The sequence below is a fragment of the Camelus bactrianus genome, chromosome X (genome assembly GCF_048773025.1).
Source record: "Camelus bactrianus isolate YW-2024 breed Bactrian camel chromosome X, ASM4877302v1, whole genome shotgun sequence".
NCBI classification, from domain to species: Eukaryota; Metazoa; Chordata; class Mammalia; order Artiodactyla; family Camelidae; genus Camelus; species Camelus bactrianus.
This window is the reverse complement of record NC_133575.1, coordinates 56,726,149-56,744,925: the sequence shown is the minus strand read 5'-3', so window position 1 is coordinate 56,744,925 and position 18,777 is coordinate 56,726,149. Positions and strand designations below refer to the sequence as shown.

At 42.9% G+C, this 18,777-nt stretch overlaps 1 long non-coding RNA gene across 1 annotated transcript in view; it reads left to right on the top strand.

Moving 5' to 3' along the window:
• The window catches only part of LOC105071607 (negative regulator of P-body association), a 208,331-nt gene that overhangs the window by 159,171 nt on the left and 30,383 nt on the right, over positions 1-18,777 (top strand). The gene's annotated exons all lie outside the window — the stretch shown is intronic.

Here is an 18,777-nt window from a genome sequence, read left to right as displayed (position 1 = left end):
CTGGCGGAAGACAGGTCGCCGCTGCCTGGGCTTTTCGGATACGCGTTCCGCTGGATGGCACTGTGGCTCCAGAAATGGCAGTCACCCCTTTCCCTGCCCCCACCCAGCCTTCCTCTCCTTCTTTGCTGCTGCCAGACAGAGGAGGGGGTGGGGTGGAGGTGGGGAAACAGTCATCCAGGACCAGAGCAGGAGCAGCATCCAGATCCCAGTTTCCTCATCACTAGACATAGTCCAGCTCACAGAACACCCGTGTCACCTTCAGCTGGGCTCCTTACCAAACTGGCCACTTTGACACAAACCTGCAAGAAGGAGCTAGGCTCCTCCTGACTCTCCTCGAGCTCCGGTTCACTGTGAACACAAGACAGCCCTCCAGAGATCCCACCACTGGGCTTGCACATTCTTCTTTGTGTCTTCACACTCCTCCAGGCCGCTACTTGTCGGCACCGCACCTCTACCCAAGGCAGCACCCTCCCTTCTCCTGAAGGTGTATGCTTCAGTGGGCCAGAGGTGGGGTGGGTCAGAGGCAGGCAGGTCCCCCTGGGGTCCAGAAGTTGTGGACCCCTCCTGTCGAATGGGGTTGTGCCCGGTGTCACAAGGGTCCGGAAGAGGCCACCGCCTACCACCCTCCCTGGAAGCCAGAGCACTCTTTCGTGCCAGGGGTGGGCCTTTTCGGAGGGGGACGGGTCTTCCGGGGAAGAGGAAGGCCACTTTGCCTGGGATAGGTTTGTTCACCAGTCGCTCCTCCGGGGCCTTTCTGCCCATGGGCCTTGGTAGCCGTTCTCCAGGGCTTGAATTCTGCACCAGGAGCCTGAGTAACCACATGTCCTGCCCAAGGATTCCAGGTCTCCAGAGAATTTTCCTCTAGGGGCCAACGGGCGGGGGGTGGGGGGTGGGGGGTGGGGTGGGAGTGGGGCGGTGGTGGTGGGTGATGGTGGTGGTGGTGTTGAGAGGGGTGCTGGCGGTTGGGGGGTGCCAGGAGAGATGGAGGGGAGGTGGGGCTTGGGATTCGAAGGTCAGGTGGCAGAAGGAAGGCTGCGGACTTGACCTGGTGTGTAGATGTCTCTGCTTCTCCCCCTAAGCCCTGACACTGGCCTAAGTATTCACCCTACAGCACCTGTGAGATCTTGGTGGGGAAATTACGGATCCCCTCGAACACCCGCCCATGCATCTACCCACACCCACACCCACATACGCATGCCCTCCCTAAACATACCTCACACACCACTTCTGAAGGAGGACTCACCACCTTAAGGGAATGCCCTGTATCCAGGCAACAGTGAACAGGAGGGATTAGGGGCCTTGATACAGAGCAAGTTCGGATGTGTGGACAGAAGATAAAGGCACAACCTCAAAGTTGAGGGTTTTCTTTTTTGTTTTATTCCGAGACCTTACTGAGAACTCTGGCCAGGGAGACAACCTCTCAGGTAGCTCTGAGGAGAAGTTCTGAAGAGCTATGGGAGCCAGCAGACAGCATTCACAGGAGTTTTTGTGGAAAAGAAGGCGGGGTGGGAAGAGAGAGAGAGAGAGAGACAGACAGACAGACAGACAGACAGAGAGAGAGAGAGAGAGAGAGAGAACAAAAGAACCTAGAGTGGAGCATCTGAAGATCACTGGTAACCACACAAGTCAGACGTCTCTAGTTACTGATTTTTAGCGCTTCTCTGTATAGGGGAAGATGCAAGAGTGCGGGCTCATTGACATCATTCCTCCGTGTGTGTATTAACTCTGCAGGGCCAGGATCCTGTTTTTCCCCCTCCTGAATTCCTGTCAGTGGGCACTCTTGGGGCTGGGGGGCAGTCTGAGTGGCTGAAGACTGATGGCTGGCAACAAACTTTGTTTACTGGTTCACCGGCCTGGTGGGCAGCATTCTCAGTGTACCGAAGCTGCAGGCAGCCTATACTGTCCCCAGATGCAAGGGAAAGCGGTGGTCACCGTGGTTGTGACTGTTTAAGGGTGTCAAGCCCCTGCTTCCCAGCATTAGAGAGGGAGACAGAGACAGAGACAGAGACAGAGAGACAGAGAGAGAGAGGGAGAAAGAGAGAGAGAGAGAGGAGAGAGGAGAGAGAGACTAGACAGACAGAGAGAGAGAGACAGATAAGACGGGGAGAGAGAGGACCGAGACCGAGACCGAGACCGAGACCGAGACCGAGACCGAGACCGAGACCGAGACCGGAGACATGTGGAAGGATTTCCTAAGGCCCTGTCCAGTTTCTTCAGGCTTTCTTTGTTCCTTAAAGGGGTCTTCCTAGGTGTGTAGACCGAATGGAATGGAGCTTCAGAGGAACAAACATCCAGATCCCAGGGGCCTTTCCCACACTCAGAAGCAGCTTGAGTCAGCATTGAGGACTGGCTGTTCCGCACAATCTTCCAGGCCAAGCTATCCCAGGAAGTAGGCTGGCATTTTTGATTGGTGAGGGAAAAACAAACAGACAGACAGACAAACAGGCCGAACGCAACCCACGAAAAGAAAAGTCAGCGCTGTCCTGTCGGGGAGGGCCTGAGGTGCATTTTTCCCAGACATTAAGCATGAGGGCTCATCTGACACGTAGTTGGGGACCAGGCAGGAAGAACGGAGGGCGTGGGTCAGGACCAGCAAAGTGCTTGAATCCCCATTCTCGGTATCAGGGGGTGGTTATTTGTTCACCCTTCCATGCATCGTTTCACACCTTTCCCCTGCATCGGCCCGCGCTTACATTCCTGAACCGGGGCTCCTAGTGCCCACGCACACGCGCACACACACACACTCGGACTGGGACAGAGAAGTCAGGGAATCCGATTCAGGTAAAGACATCCGCAGCGGCCCCCACACCAGCGCACGGCCTCTTCTTCCTACCGGCCTCAGTGCACGGGATGGTTGCCCGTCCTTGCTTGTTACCCTGTGCTTCCTCCTTGCCCCTTTCTGCTTGTCTGCGCCCTTCCCAGTTGGGCGCTACTGCATGGCAAAAGAGGCCTTGCTCTGGTCAGGCTTCGACCCCTTGTCTAAGTGACTGAGACCTTACCTTGGCCGGTGGCTCTTCCCCTAGGGGGCGCCAGCTGCTTCCACCGGCCCACTTGGGACACGGTGCACTGGAGATCAGTCATTTTTCACCTCTGCTACAATCCTTCCTTCGCTTCCAATTTGTCCTGTCCACTGTCAGCTCTTGACTTTCACTCACTTCCTGACTGTCAGTCCTCCAGGTGTGGACGCCCCTCCGGCCCGGAAGGCAGGCTTGGCCGGGTGCCTGGGGGCATCCACCGGGACAATAAGCTTACTTTGCCAGTGGAAGTGAAAATGACCCGCGTGGGTTGGGGAAGTCAGGCCCATCCCCTCCGGATCATGCCCGAATTATCACCTGGGGATTCTCTCATCCCTCTCCTGTCCCTCACCTTCCCCTTTTAAGCTGCCGTTCCCAGGGTCCCCTTAACCCTCTCTGTGCCCTGTGTGCGTGCCCCTGGCTGTTTGCTACTTCCCACCACGTGTCCGTTACATAACCCGGCGTCAGGGTGTGGCCGCGCCTCTCCTTTTCCCCTCTGAATGCCGCGCAGTCCTACTCCTGTTGGTTCAGAACCCTCGATGGCACCCGGGAGGGACCCCCTGGACAAGGGGTGGCCTGTGGGCGTGTCCGTCCTCAGTTCTGTAGGCAGGTTGTGTCTCCTGGTCACTCCTGTGTGTGTGATGTAAGACCCAGTGCGGGGCCGTTGCACTGGATCCAACACAGCATTGAGGGCGGCACTGGAAAGTGGTGGTGACCTAGTGCTTCCCTCTTTTCCTTTCTACCCTTAGCTGGCCTGGTGTCCTAAGGGTCCACCCTCTGCCTTCTGCTCTTTGCGTGGGAGGGGGCGGCGTAGGAGGATGGGGGCACAGGCCTAGGAGAAGGCACTAGAGGTTCAGGTAGCCCTCGTCCCCTTCTCCCACCAGTGGTGGAGATCCTTCACGTCCTTCCAAACAATTGTCAAAAAGGGAACATAAACAAAAGCAAAGACGATCCAGGAGTTAACTTTGCAACGAAGGCGAGTCATGAACTCATTCCTGGCAGGTGTTCTCTTTATGGAAGCTCCTGAAGTGTAAACTTGAGTCAGTAGGAGCCTCCTCAACTCGTGCCCCCGTTGGTTTCCTTTGGTTCCCATTGCCAGTGGCTGGAACACAACAAGAGAGATTGCCCTCTATAGGTACAGGCTGTCGCCTCTGTTTCCACAAGCCCGGGGGCTTGCACCGGTGGGGCGAGCGCTCACAGGACCGGGTCCTCAACACCCACGCCCACAGCCACCCCGGGGTACCCATGGCCACACAGGCACACAGACAGGGAAGCACCGAACACGGGCATGCTCGCAGGTACATACGTGTGCGCGCGCGCCCCCTGTGTCTCTCTCTCTCTTTCTCTCTGTGTCTCTCTGTGTCTCTCTCTATGTCTCTCTCTCTCTCTCCCCTTTCCCCATCTCTCTCTCTCCCCTTTCCCCCCCCTCCCCTTTCCCTCTCTCTCACTACACACTCTGACACAACCACAAGCACACTGACAGACTGTCAACGTGGGCTTTCATAAATACACAACGCAACCCTGTGACTCCTCCCCCCACCACACACCCTTGCCAGCCCTCAGAATGGGTGAAACACGCATTCCCAGATGCGCTCTCAAAAAGGGGCAGGCAGCCATTCTTAGGTCCCTGAGTTGGTCCCATGTCAACAGGTGAACCCAAGCAGCCTGTGTAAACCCGAAGCCTCCCTTGTCTAGCTAAGGCAAATGGGGCCTCCAAGTTGGAAGAGAGTCTGTGCCAGGCCTTCACAGGATCACGGCCTTGTGGGGAGGCCCTGTATGTATGTGTGTGTGTGTGTGTGTGTGTGTGTGTGTGTGTGTGTGTGTGTGGAGGGGAGAGGTGTGGTGGCCTTCTGAGAACAAAGCCAGACTGAGCCTGCCCAGAGCCAGAGCTTGGAACCCCTCTTGGGGGAGAGCCTCCCGGGCCAAGCTGCCCTTTCTGGCTGCCTGGTTGGTCCAGGCCAAGGTGGTGCCTTCAACCTGAAGCCCCAGGCCTTGAGAGGAAGCAGGGTCCTGCCAAAGGGTGACGTGCAAGTCAGCCAGCCTGGTGTCTTCCAGAGTGGTGGCCGCCACCTGGTCCAGGAGAAGTCGTTTGATTTAAAGCCTCTGGGAGAGTCAGCCTCCCTGCCGGGTGGGTGCCTGTGTCCTTTGCCTTTTCCCTCTCCCAAGAGCAGGGACCAAGCAAAAATAGGGTTGGAGGGAAGGAAGTCGAAGGGCCTGCTGAGCTTCCAGCCCCCTGGTCAGGGGTCATTTTGCCCTGTGCATTTGCTGGTCACCTTGGGTCTTGGTGGCCTGCCGTGTTTCCTCTATTTTTCCTTTCTGTTTTTGTTTTGGCTTGTTTCCTTTCCTTTTCTTCTCTTTCCTCATATTGGCGAGTAAGGGTGTGTTTTGGTTTGATTTTGGTTTTGTTTTCAGCTTGGATGGGGGGCAGGACCAAGTCCTGTTGGGGCGCCCGGGGTGGAGTGGGGTGGGGTGGGGGAGGGGGTAAGCGTTGCGTTGTCATTTGTGGAGCCATACTGCCATCAAGCGGAGATCGTTTCTGTCCAAGGGAGTTGGGCCGGCCCTCCCGCTGGGGGGCCCTCCCAGGAATGGGGAGGAATTGGCCAGCGGGGGTGGGCGGGGAGGTGTCCTGAGGGTGCGCCTGACCAGCGGGCTGCTGGCTGCCCCTTCACCTGTGAGCTGGAGTGGAGACTGGGCCCTGGCTCCCAGGCCGGGGAAGGCCCTCAGCAACCCCAGGGGCAGCCCAAGATGGCTGCCAGTGCGGGTTGCCTGGGACTGCCAAGTGCCAGTGGCGCTGGCGGCCCCAGGACCTCCGAGCCCCTCAGCTCCCGGTGAGGAAAGGCGCCTCCGAGCCCCCAGTGTGGCCCTGCAGGCAGGGCAGCCCGGCGCTCCCCAGCAGCGACAGCAGAGCTGATGCCCCCAGCCCCAGCAGCTTCGGTGGTGACTTGAGGACTCCCTCTGGGTCACAGCCCAGAATGGCTGACGACAGGACCGGAAAGCTCTGCTCCCTGGGCTGGTCGGTGTGGGGCAGCCTGCTGCGTCCAGGGCTCCCAGAGCTCCTGCCTCCCCACAGGGTCTCGCTGGCAGGCACAGGGCCCTCCAGGCCTCTGAACCCTGGTCAGGGAAGCCCCGGGCTCCTGCAGAGCGCAGACAGTCCCGCACAGCCTCGACTGCCCCTGTGCCTGGCGGAAGACAGGTCGCCGCTGCCTGGGCTTTTCGGATACGCGTTCCGCTGGATGGCACTGTGGCTCCAGAAATGGCAGTCACCCCTTTCCCTTCCTTTACCCAGTTGTGGTGTTTTTTTTTGATACAGTTGGAATTTTTTTGTAGTTTTATGGAGAATTTACTTTTTTCTCTTTTCCCACTGAATTAATAGAAAGAATGAAAATATATGTGGAATTTTCTTGTTTTGATTCATACTGAATTTATAATTGTTTAATTTATTCCTTTGCTTGATTTTGGTAGTTTTTCCTTTTTGCATTATAAAGTGTTTTTGAGATGTATCTTGCGACTAAATTATCTTTTTTTTTCCCATGGGGCATAATTTTTAAATTAACGTTTCATATTTAGTTTATGTAAGTGATTAATTTCCTTGTGGTATATTATTGATTTGTTTTGTCTGTTATACTGTTTTGCAAAATGATATTTTGTCTTTATTGATTCAGTTATTGATCTTCTTATGGGAAGAATGTGGAATTGTTCACGTAAAACTTATAATTAACATCTTATTAAATTTAAATAAATTTTATATTTTCTTCTCCATATAATCAGTGCTATATAATTGTAAATAATCTATTAGGGAAAAAGTGAATATAGAAATTTGTAGGATTGAATTGAATGGATAGTCCCTCGCACTTATTACTGTAACACTCCCAGTTTCCTGGTGAGAATTGCTCCGGGTTTGTGGTTGGTTCATTTTTGTGCCGGACCTCTGAGTAATTAACATTATTTTATTTTTTGTCAATTGTAATGTTCATTTGTTTCTTAATATCATTCCTATTACAAGTAAATTCTTCTGAGTGGTTTCTTTAGTTTTCATCTTGATTATTGAGTGAAATATACTCAAGCAATGTGAGATTGTGTTTTAACTTTTATTTGTATCAAAATGAGGAGCATTGCCTGGGAGACAGTATGTCAGATAGCTTTGAGAAGCTTTTCCAAATAGACTGCGAAACTCAGTGTCATATATGATTTTATTGATTGGAAGTTCATGAAGTCAGTCAGAAGTTTAGGTAGAAGCTTGCTGCTAGTCATCAGAAGCAGTTATTACCATTAATTATTTTAGTCCTTTTATAGTTATGAGGAGACTGAAGAGTTTGTGTTTTTCTGAAAATATGTAACTATCTGAAGGTCATTTTTGCCAGTTTTACCAGAGCTCCGAGTGCCTCATTTTAATTTATGCTGAGGTAGATGACAAGTGCCAGCATGATTCAATCCTTGTACAGGCAGGTGGCAAGTGCCAGTTTGTAGTTGGCAGTTGAAACTACCCTATATCATTTTTCCTTCACTTGGGAGGAAAATAGTTCACTTGGACAGTAATGTCTCAGGGTTACATGAAGAGTCATTTTTTTTCTCCCGCATCCTATTGGCTGTTCTGGTTGACATTAAGTTCCCTAGAGGGTCTACTTTGTCTTAACATATAGATGATTTGCTTCTTTGCCCTCCTTTTCAAACTTACTCACAGAAAGACAGCATCTACTTGCTAAAGCTTTTAACCAGTTTTGATATATAGGTCTTTTGATATTAAAAAAAGGGCTGAAACTAGATCCAAACAGACTTTATGGTGCCCTAAGTTTTCCGCAATACAAAACAAAGCAAGAACCGTGAAGTTTTCTCTGGTTAGTTATTGCTGATACTGGATTGATTACAATTTCTCACTTCTGGCCAAACTTCTGTGTGTTTTACTTAACAATAATAACCTCAACCCAAGTTCATAGGGAGAACCAGATCACATAGCTTTCAAGGCCTTAAAGTAGAGTTTGATGAACCCACCTGACCTTCAGCATCCCAATTATTATATTCCATTTTTCCTTTTTGTATATGTAAATAAAGGGAATGCCCTTGGGGTACTCACCCATAAACAGAGGAACCACCATAGACTCATAGTGTATTTTAGCCAGCATCTGGATCTTGTGGCACAGGGATATCCTTCTTACTTTAGAGCCATTATGGTCATTGCTTTTTCAGTTAAGGCCACTGAAAAAATTATTGTGGGATCCCCTTTAACCTTTTTTGTACCATTTGCAGCAGAAACTTTCCTAAAATCTAGTCAGACACAAAATTTCTCAGCTAGCCACCTCACCTCCTTTGACATCCTTTTCTTCCCTCCCCTTCACATAACTCTTTTATATTGTTACAACTTTAACCCAACTACTCTTCTCCCTATTATCACCAGAGTATTCTATCACAACTATTTAACACTGATGGTTCACTTTCTGATTTCTCATAATGTTAGACAGGAAATTCCGTTGGGTAACATTGAATTCTCAGGGTTAACTGATAGTTCTTTCTTAAAAGGTGAAAGTGGCAAATAGTGTGCTGCATATACCTATACAGCTCCTTTTGATGTTGTTTAGGAAGCATCTTTACCTAGACTACTTCAGCCCAACAATCTAAATTATATCTTCTTACTTTGGCTTGTACTTTAACAAAGGACAAAACTGCCAAAATTTATATTGATAGTACATGTGCTCTCAGAGTAGCTCATGATTTCAAAATGTTGTGTAAGCAATATGGCTTTTTTACTTCCTGTGGAAATAACATTAAGTGGTATGAACTCCTTATATATTCTGCAGATCAAACCTTTGTCGATTTCATTTGCAAAGATTTTTCTCCCATTCCTTAGGTTGTCGTTTTGTTTTACTTATGGTTTCCTTTGCTGTGCAGAAGCTTGTAAGTTTTATTAGGTCCCATTTGTTTATTCTTGCTTTTATTTCTATTGCTTGGGTAGACTGCCCTAGGAGAGCATTTTTGAGATGTGTGTCAGATAATGTTTTGCCAATATTTTCTCCTAGGAGGTTTATTGTATCTTGTCTTATGTTTAAGTCTTTAATCCATTTTGAGTTCATTTTTGTGTATGGTGTGAGGGAGTGTTCTAGCTTCATTGCTTTACATGCTGCTGTCCAGTTTTCCCAACACCATTTGCTGAAGAGACTGTCTTTATTCCATTGTATATTCTTGACTCCTTTGTCGAAGATTAGTTGATCAAAACTTTGCAGGTTCATTTCTGGGCTCTCTATTCTGTTCCATTGGTCTATATGTCTGTTTTTGTACCAATACCATGCTGTTTTGATTACTGTAGCTCTGTAATAATGTCTGAAGTCTGGAAGGGTTATTCCTCCAGCCTCACTCATTTTCTTCAGTAATGCTTTGGGAATTCTGTTTTTTTCCTTTGTAATTCAATATAAATATTATTATGATTTGTTCTAGTTCTGTTAAATATGTCCTGGTAATTTGATAGGGATTCCATTAAATCTGTAGATTGCCTTAACAATATTGATTCTTCCAATCCAGGAGTATGGGGAATCTTTCCATTTATTTAAGTCTTCTTTAATTTCTTTCATCAGTGTTTTATAGTTTTCTGTGTATAACTCTTTCACCTGCTTGGTTAGATTTATTCCCAGATATTTTATTACTTTGGGTGCTATTTTAAAGGGGATTGATTCTTTACTTTCTTCTTCTGTTGATTCATCATTGGTGTAAAGAAATGCCACTGATTTTTGAACGTTAATCTTGTAACCTGCTGCCTTGCTGAATTCTTCGATCAGCTCTAGTAGTTTTTGTGTGGACCTTTTAGGGTTTTCTATATATAGTAACATGTCACCAGTGTATAGTGACATTTTTACCTCTTCGTTTCCAATTTGGATCCCTTTTATTTCTCTCTCTTGTCTGATTGCTGTGGCTAGCACTTTCAGACTATGTTTTCGAGTGGTGATAGTGGGCATCCTTGTCTTGTCCCAGATTTTAGAGGGAAGCTTTTGAGTTTTTCACCATTGAGTACTATGCTGGCTGTAGGTTTGTCATATATAGCTTTTATGATGTTGAGATATGTTCCCGCTTTACCCACTTTGGTGAGAGTTTTTATCATAAATGGGTGTTGAATTTTATCAAATGGTTTTCCTACATCTATTGAGATGATCATGTGGTTTTCATTCTTTCTCTTTTTAATGTGATGTATTACATTGATTGGTTTGCGTATGCTGAACCACCCTTGTGTCCCTGAGATGAACTGCACTTGGTCATGATGTATAATCTTTTTTATGTGTTGTTGGATTGTATTTGCTAATATTTTAGTGAGGATTTTGGCATCTATGTTCATCAGTGATATTGGCCTATAGTTCTCTTTTTTGTAGTGTCTTTGCCTGGTTTTGGTATGAGGGTGATGGTGGCTTCATAGAATGATTTTGGGAGTATTATCTCCTTTTCAATTGTCTGGAAGAATTTGAGAAGGACTGGTATGAGTTCTTTGTATGTTTGGTAGAATTCCCCGGTGAAGCCGTCTGGTCCTGGACTTTTATTTGTAGGGAGGTTTTTTATTGCTATTTCAATTTCATTTCTAGTGATCGGTTTGTTCAAGTGGTCAGTTTCTTCTTGGTTCAGTCTTCGTGGACTGTATGTTTCCAGAAACTTGTCCATCTCTTTAGGTTATCCAGTTTGGTTCCATATAGTTTTTCATAATGTTCTTGGATGATATTCTGTATTTTTATGTTATTTGTTATAATTTCTCCATTTTCCTTTCTTATGTTGCTAATTTGTGCTTTCTCTTTTTTCTTCTTTGTGAATTTAGCAAGAGGTTTGTAGATTTTATTTACTTTAATGAAAAAACAGCTTTGGTTTGATTTTTTTCTTTTTTTAAATCTCTATTTTATTTATTTCTTCCCTAATCTTTATTACTTCCTTCCTTCTGCTGACTCTTGGGGTTTTTTGTTCTTCTTTTCCTAATTCTTTCATCTGTTTGGTTAGACTGTTTGAGATTGTTCTTTTTTGACAAAGGCCTGTATCGCTATAAACTTTCCTCTTATCATTGGCTTTGGTGTGTCCCATAAATTTTGTGTGGTTGTGTTTTCATTTTCATTTGCCTCAAGGTATTTTTTAATTTCAACTTTGATTTCACCATTGACCCATTGGTTTTTTTAATACCATGTTATTTAATTTCAATGCTTTTCATTTTTTCTCCTTTGTTTCTGTGTAGTTCATTTCTAGTTTCATGTCACTGTGGTAAGTAGAGATGCTTGAGATAATTTCTATCTTCCTAAAATTGCTGAGGTTTCTTTTGTGCCCAAATGCATGATCAATCCTAAAAAGTGTTCCATGTACACTTGGAAAGAATGTATATCCTATTTTTGGGGGGTGTAATACTCTGAAAATATCCACCACAACTCATTTTTCTATTGTATCATTTAATTTCTCTGTTGCATTATTTATTTTCTGTCTAGAAGTTCTGTCTAGTGATGTTAATGCGGTGTTAAAACCTCTGACAATGATTGTATTCCCATCAATATCCCCCTTTATCTCTGTTAGTAATTATTTTATGTAATTAGGTGCTCCTATATTGGGTGCATATATATTAATGAATGTGATATCCTCATATTGTAATACTCCTTTAATCATTATAAAATGTCCTTCTTTATCTTTCTTCTTTTTTATTTTTAACATTTTAAACTGATTTATAATCATTTTACAATGTTGTGTCAAATTCCAGGGTAGAATACAATTTCTCAGTTATTCATGAACATGTATATATTCATTGTCACATTTTTTTCTCTATAAGCTACCATAAGATCTTGTATATATTTCCCTGTGTTACAGAGTATAATCTTGTTTATCTATTCAACATTGTTGAAATCTCAGTCTATCTCTTCCCACACCCCACCCCCTTGGCAACCACAAGTTTATATTCTATGTCTGTGAGTCTATTTCTCTTTTGTATTTATGCTTTGTTTTTTTAGATTCCACATATGAGCGATCTCATATGTTATTTTTCTTTCTCTTTCTTGCTTACTTCACTTAGAATGACATTCTCCAGGTGCATCCATGTTGCTGCAAATGGCATTATGTTGTTGGTTGTTATGGCTGAGTAGTATTCCATTGTATAAATATACCACCACTTCTTTATCCAGTCATCTGTTGATGGACATTTAGGCTGTTTCCATGTCTTGGCCATTGTAAATAGTGCTGCTGTGAACATTGGGGTGCAGGTGTCTTTTTGAAGTAGGATTCCTTCTGGATATATACCCAGGAGTAGGATTCCTGGGTCATGTCGTAAGTCTATTCCTAGTCTTTTGAAGAATCTCCATACTGTTTTCCACAGTGGCTGCACCAAACTGCATTCCCACCAGCAGTGTAGGAGGGCTCCCTTTTCTCCACAGCCTCTCCAGCATTTGTCATTTGTGGACTTTTGAATGATGGCCATTCTGACTGGTGTGAGGTGATACCTTATTGTAGTTTTGATTTGCATTTCTCTGATAATTAGTGATATTGAGCATTTTTCATGTGCCGATTGATGATTTGTATTTCTTCCTTGGAGAATTGCTTGTTTAGGTCTTCTGCCCATTTTTGGATTGGGTTGTTTATTTTGTTCTTACTGAGTCATATGAGCTGCTTATATATTCTGGAGATCAAGCCTTTGTTGGTGTCATTTGCGAAAATTTTCTCCCATTCTGTAGGTTCTCTTTTTGTTTTACTTCTGGTTTCCTTTGCTGTGCAGAAGCTTGTAAATTTCACTAGGTCCCATTTGTTTATTCTTGCTCTTATTTCTTCTAGGAGAAAATTTTTGAGATGTATGCCAGATAATATTTTGCCTATGTTTTCCTCTAGGAGGTTTATTGTATGTTGTCTTATGTTTAAGTCTTTAATCCATTCTGAGTTGATTTTTGTATATGGTGTTAAGGGACTATTCTAGCTTCATTGTTTTACATGCTGCTGTCCAGTTTTCCCAACACCATTTGCTGAAGAGACTGTCTTTATTCCATTGTATATTCTTGACTCCTTTCTCAAAGATTAGTTGACCAAAAATTTGTGGGTTTATGTCTGGGCTCTCTATTCTGTTCCATTGGTCTATATGTCTGTTTTTGTACCAATACCATGCTGCCTTGATGACTGTAGCTCTATAGTATTGTGTGAAGTCTGAGAGAGTTATTCCTCCAGCCTCTTTCTTTCTCTTCAGTAATGCTTTGACAATTCTAGGACTTTGATGGTTCCATATAATTTTTTTTATTATTTGTTCTAGTTCTGTGAAATATGTCCTAGATAATTTAATAGGGGTTGCATTAAATCTGTAGATTGCCTTGGGCAGTGTGACCATTTTAACAATATTGATTCTTACAATCCAAGAGCATAGGATATCTTTCCATTTTTTTAAGTCTTCTTTAATTTTCTTCTTCAATGGTTTATAGTTTTCTATGTATAATTCTTTCCCCTCCTTGGTTAGATTTATTCCTAGGTATTTTATTACTTTGGGTGGTCTTTTAAAGGGGGTTGTTTCTTTATTTTTTTGTTGATTCATCATTAGTGTAAAGAAATGCCACTGACTTTTGAATGTTAATCTTGTAATCTGCTACCTTGCTGAATTCTTCGATCAGTTCTAGTAGTTGTTGTCTGGACCTTTTAGGGTTTTCTATATATAGTAACATGTCGGTGTATAGTGACATTTTTACCTCTTCTTTTCCAATTTGAATCCCTTTTATTTCTCTCTCTTGTCTGATTGCTGTGGTTAGGACTTCCAAGACTATGTTGAATAGGAGTGGTGATAGTGGGCATCCTTGTCTTGTCCCAGATTTTAGAGGGAAGCTTTTGAGTTTTTCACCATTGAGTACTATGCTGGCTGTAGGTTTGTCATATATAGCTTTTATTATGTTGAAATATGTTCCCTCTATACCCACTTTGGTGAGAGTTTTTATCATAAATGGGTGTTGAATTTTATCAAATGGTTTTCCTGCATCTATTGAGATGAGCATATGGTTTTCATCCTTTCTCTTTTTGATGTGATGTATTACATTGATTGGTTTGTGTATGCTGAACCACCCTTGTGTCCCTGGGATGAACCCCACTTGGTCATGATGTATAATCTTTTTTATGTGTTGTTGGATTGTATTTGCTAATATTTTGTTGAGGATTTTGGGTTCTATGTTCATCAGTGATATTGGCCTGTAATCGTCTTTTTTGGTAGTGTCTTTCCCTGGTTTTGGTATGAGGGTGATGGTGGCTTCATAGAATGTGTTTGGAAATATTCCCTCCTTTTCAGTCTCCTGGAAGAGTTTGAGAAGGATTGGTATGAGTTATTCCTTGTATGTTTGGTAGAATTCCCCAGTGAAGCCGTCCGGTCCTGGATTTTTAATTGTAGGGAGATTTTTTATTGCTATTTTGATGTCATTTCTAGTGATTGGTTTGTTCAAGTGGTCAGTTTCTTCTTGATTCAGTCTTGGTGAACTTTATGTTTCCAGAAACTTGTCCATCTCCTTTAGGTTATTCAGTTTGGTTCCATATAGTTTTTCATAGTATTCTCATATGATATTCTGTATTTCTATTGTATTTGTTGTAATTTCTCCACTTTCCTTTCTTATTTTGCTAATTTGTGTCTCTATTTTTTCTTCTTTGTGAGTTTGGCCAGAGTTTGTCGATTTTTTTTACTTTTTCAAAAAACCACCTTTTGGTTTGGTTGATTTTTCCTATGGTCTTGTTAACCTGTATTTTAATATTTCCTCCTTAGTCTTTATAATTTTCCACCTTCTGCTGCCTTTTGGGGATTTTTGTTCTTTTTGTAGTTCATTCAGCTGGTGGGTTAAATTGTGTATTTGAGATTGTTCTTCTTTTTTGAGGAAGGCCTGTATCGGTATAAACTTCCCTCTTAGCACTGCCTTTGCTGTGTCCCTTAAATTTTGTGTGGATGTGCTTTCATTTTCATTTGTCTCGAAGTATTTTTTAATTTCAGCTTTGATTTACTCATTGACCCATATTTTTTTAAATAGCATATTGTTTAATCTCCATGCCTTCCTTTTGTTCTCCTTTGTTTCTCTGTTGTTGATTTCTAGTTTAATGGCATTGTGGTTAGCAAAGATGCTTGAGATAATTTCTACTTAAAATTGCTGAGGTTTCTTCTGTGCCCAAGTACACGATCAGTCCTGGAAAATATTCCATGTGCACTTGAATAGAATGTATATCCTATCTTTGGGGTGTGTAATGCTCTGAAAATATCCACCAAATCTAATTTTTCTATTGTATTATTTAATTTCTCTGTTGCCTTATTTATTTTCTGTCTGGTAGATCTGTCTAGTGATGTTAATGCGGTGTTAAAATCTCCGACACTGATTGTATTCCCATCAATTTCCCCCTTTATCTATGTTACTAAGTGTTTTATGTACTTAGGTCCTCCTATATTGAATACTAATATATTAATGAGTATAATATTATCATCTTATATTACTTCTTTAATTATTATGAAATGTTCTTATTTACCTTTCTTTATGGGCTTTGTTTTAAAGTCTATGTTGATTGAAATCAGTACTGCTCCGACTGCTTTTTTCCTTTTCCATTTGCATGGAATATTCTTTTCCATCCTTTCAGTCTTAATGTATATATGTCCTTCTCCCTAATGTGGGTCTTTTGTATGCAGTATTTTGAATTTCTTGCTTTATTATCCAGTCTACCACTCTATGTCTTTTGATTGGAGCATTGAGTCCATTAACATTTATATTAATTAATGACAGATGTGTGTGTCTACCATTTTGAATTTATCTTTGCAGTTGATTTGGTATTCCCTCTTTGTTCATTTTTTTCTTCCTTTTATGGTTTAGTAAATTTCCTTTATATTATCTTGGATTTTATTTAGTTTCTGTGACTCACTTGTAAGATTTTGGCTGGTGTTTACCCTTTTTTGTAAGTCTATTAACCCATTAGTATAACTGTTTGTACTAAACAGATAGTAATGTAAACTCAAACACATCCTACTGAGAACAAAAATTTTAAAAAAGAAAAAAAAAAAAACCTCTATATTTTCTTGCTTCCCCCTCCCACTCTTAATGATTTACCTGTGTTCTTTTACAATTTTGTGTTTATTATTTATGTTATTCATGATCGTTATCACCTTTCCACTTATAATTTTCTCATTTCTGTAGCATCTTTCTTCTTTTCTATTTAGAGTAGACCTTTCACTATTTCTTTTAGCATGGGTTTAGTGTTTCTTAACTCTTCTAGTTTTTGTTTGTCTGTGAAATTCTTTATGTCTACTTCTGTTCTAAAGGATAGCCTTGCTTAATAATTTATCCTAGGCTGCATCTGTTTTTCCTTCAGGACTTTGAACATATCTTGCCAGTCCCTTCAGGCCTGTAGTGTTTGCTTAGAGAAATCAGCTGAGAGCCTTATGGGGCTTCCCTTGTAACTCACTCTTTGCTTTTCTCTTGCTGTCTTTAGGATCATTTGTTTATCCTTGACTCTGGCCACCTTGATTATGATATGTCTTGGTGTGGGTCAGTTTGGGTTCTTCCTGTTTGGGACCCTCTGAACTTAGTGTACTTGGATATCTGATTCCTTCTTTAGGTTTGTAAAGTTTTCAATCATGATTTCTTAAAATACCTTTTCAATCCCCTTTGTTCTTTCTTCCCCTTCTGGAAACCCTATTATGCATAGATTGGCATGCTTTATATTATCCCATAGGTCCCTAATATTGTTTTCATTGGTTTTTATTTGTTTTTCTCTCTGGTGTTCTGATTGTGTGTTTTCTGTTGTTCTGCCTTCTAGATCACTTATTCATTTCTCTGCATTATCTACCTTGCTTTGTACATTCTTTAGGTCAGCTCTCATCTCAGTAGATGAGTTTTACCAATTCTACTTGCTCTGCTTTATAGCTTCAATTTCATTTTTTAACCTGTTTTATATCTCTAAACACTATCTCTTTTAGTTCCTTCAGTACTTTCATCACTCCTTTTTTGAAATGTTTATCTAGTAGGCCATCAATGTCTATTTCACTGATCATTCTTTTCAGGAATTCCTCTTGCTCTGTTATTTGGGAGTGGTTCATCTGCTTCTTCATCTTGCTCATATCTCTGTAGCACTGTGGCTTATGGAGTATCAGTTATCTATTGCGGTCCTTAAGGAGTTTATTTATTTATCTATCTAAAGCCTATTCTGGAATAAAATTTAAAAAATAAAAAATAGAGGAAAGAATTTTAAAGGAAGGGAGTTATAAAAGGTTTGAAAACAGTGTATAATCAATAATAGAAGAGCAAGTTTAAGCAGAAGAGCAATTAAGTTGAGAAGTCTTTTAAAGAACTTAAAAAAAGGAGAAAATATCGAAAACAGTATTTGAAACCTGTGTATAATCAATAAGTGGAGATCAAAAATAAGAGAAATAAAAATGAAATGAGGTGAATTTTGTAAAATAATATTTTAAAAGAAAAATTTTATAGGTACTAAAATTGGAGACATAGACAATTGTTTAAAAAGTAAAAACTAAAAAGGTAATGGAAAATAAAACAGACAATAAAAGATAAAATCAAAAGAGAATTTTAAAAGAACGGGAAAGAAAATTTTTGAAAACTGTTTATAATCACTAATGGAAGAGCAAGTTGAATCAGAGTAGCAGTCAAGTTGAGACGTCTTTTAAAAATCTTAAAAAATGGAGAAAAGGATAATTAAGATATTTGAAACCTTTGCATAGTCAATAACAGGAGATCAAAACCAAGAGAAGTAAAAATGAAATGATGTGGATTTTTAAAAATAATAATAATAAAAATATTTTAAAAGAAAAATTTTAAAGGGTTTAAAGCTGGAAGCATAGACAATTGTTTAAAAAGTCAAAATTAATAGTTAATAGGAAATAGAACAGATAAAAAAGATTAAATAAAAAAGAGATGTGTTTTCGTGGAGACTGTGTACTCTTAATGATTTTATCGAGAGGTCTTTCTGTCTTTGCCCTGTTTTGTGAACTCAGGTTGCTATTTCCAGAGGCCGTCTTTTTGCACCCCTTGTCTGTGCTGCTCCTAGTGCCTGTGGGCAAGCTGATCACGCCCCCTCCCAACACTGAGGTCAGGTGTTGTGCTCTTACACGGTGGGTGGGCAGGTCACTCCCCCTCCGGATTCCGCAGTCAGATACTGTGCTTGGGCGAGATAGGCGGGTGGATCGCACCCCCTCCCAGCGCTGAGGTCAGTTTCTGCACTCCTGCCAGGAAGGCAGGTGGCCATCCGCTCTCACCCGGCGCCAGTCACTTGCCTGATCCTTGCAGCTGCCTGCTCTACCTCGGGTCTTTGCTCCATAGGCCAGCTCAGGGAAGACAGTGGAACAGCCCCACCCCTGCTCTGTGCCAAACCTCAGCTCCTTGTTTGTCTTGGTGGGGGCAAGTTCTCTGAGGTACCAGGGCTGAAAGATCCTATTTGCCTCAGGCTGTAAAAACATCTCAGTCCTGCTTAGGAGGTTGTGGAACCCCCAGGTATGGATTCTCATCTCGTTCCACCTCCTCCTGGGCCCTGTGCAGTGGAGGATATGGCAGCTATGGCTGCGACCCATCTCTCTTCTCCCAAGAAGCTCCAGTAATGGTGCCACAGGTCTGAGGAGTCAAAGGCTATGGCTCCCCTCCCCACAGGGCACACCAGCAGTGTTGCTTTGCTTTTTTTTTTTTTTTTTTGTATTTTATGGGGGACCCAACTTGTTCTACTCTATATCCCCTCCCAGCCATGGCACCCCGCATCCTGCAGTCCCCTGAGGTTGCCTTAGTGCAGCTGCCCCAGTCTTCTGCCTGGCTCGGGCTGCCTGTCCCATCCTTCACCTGCCAGC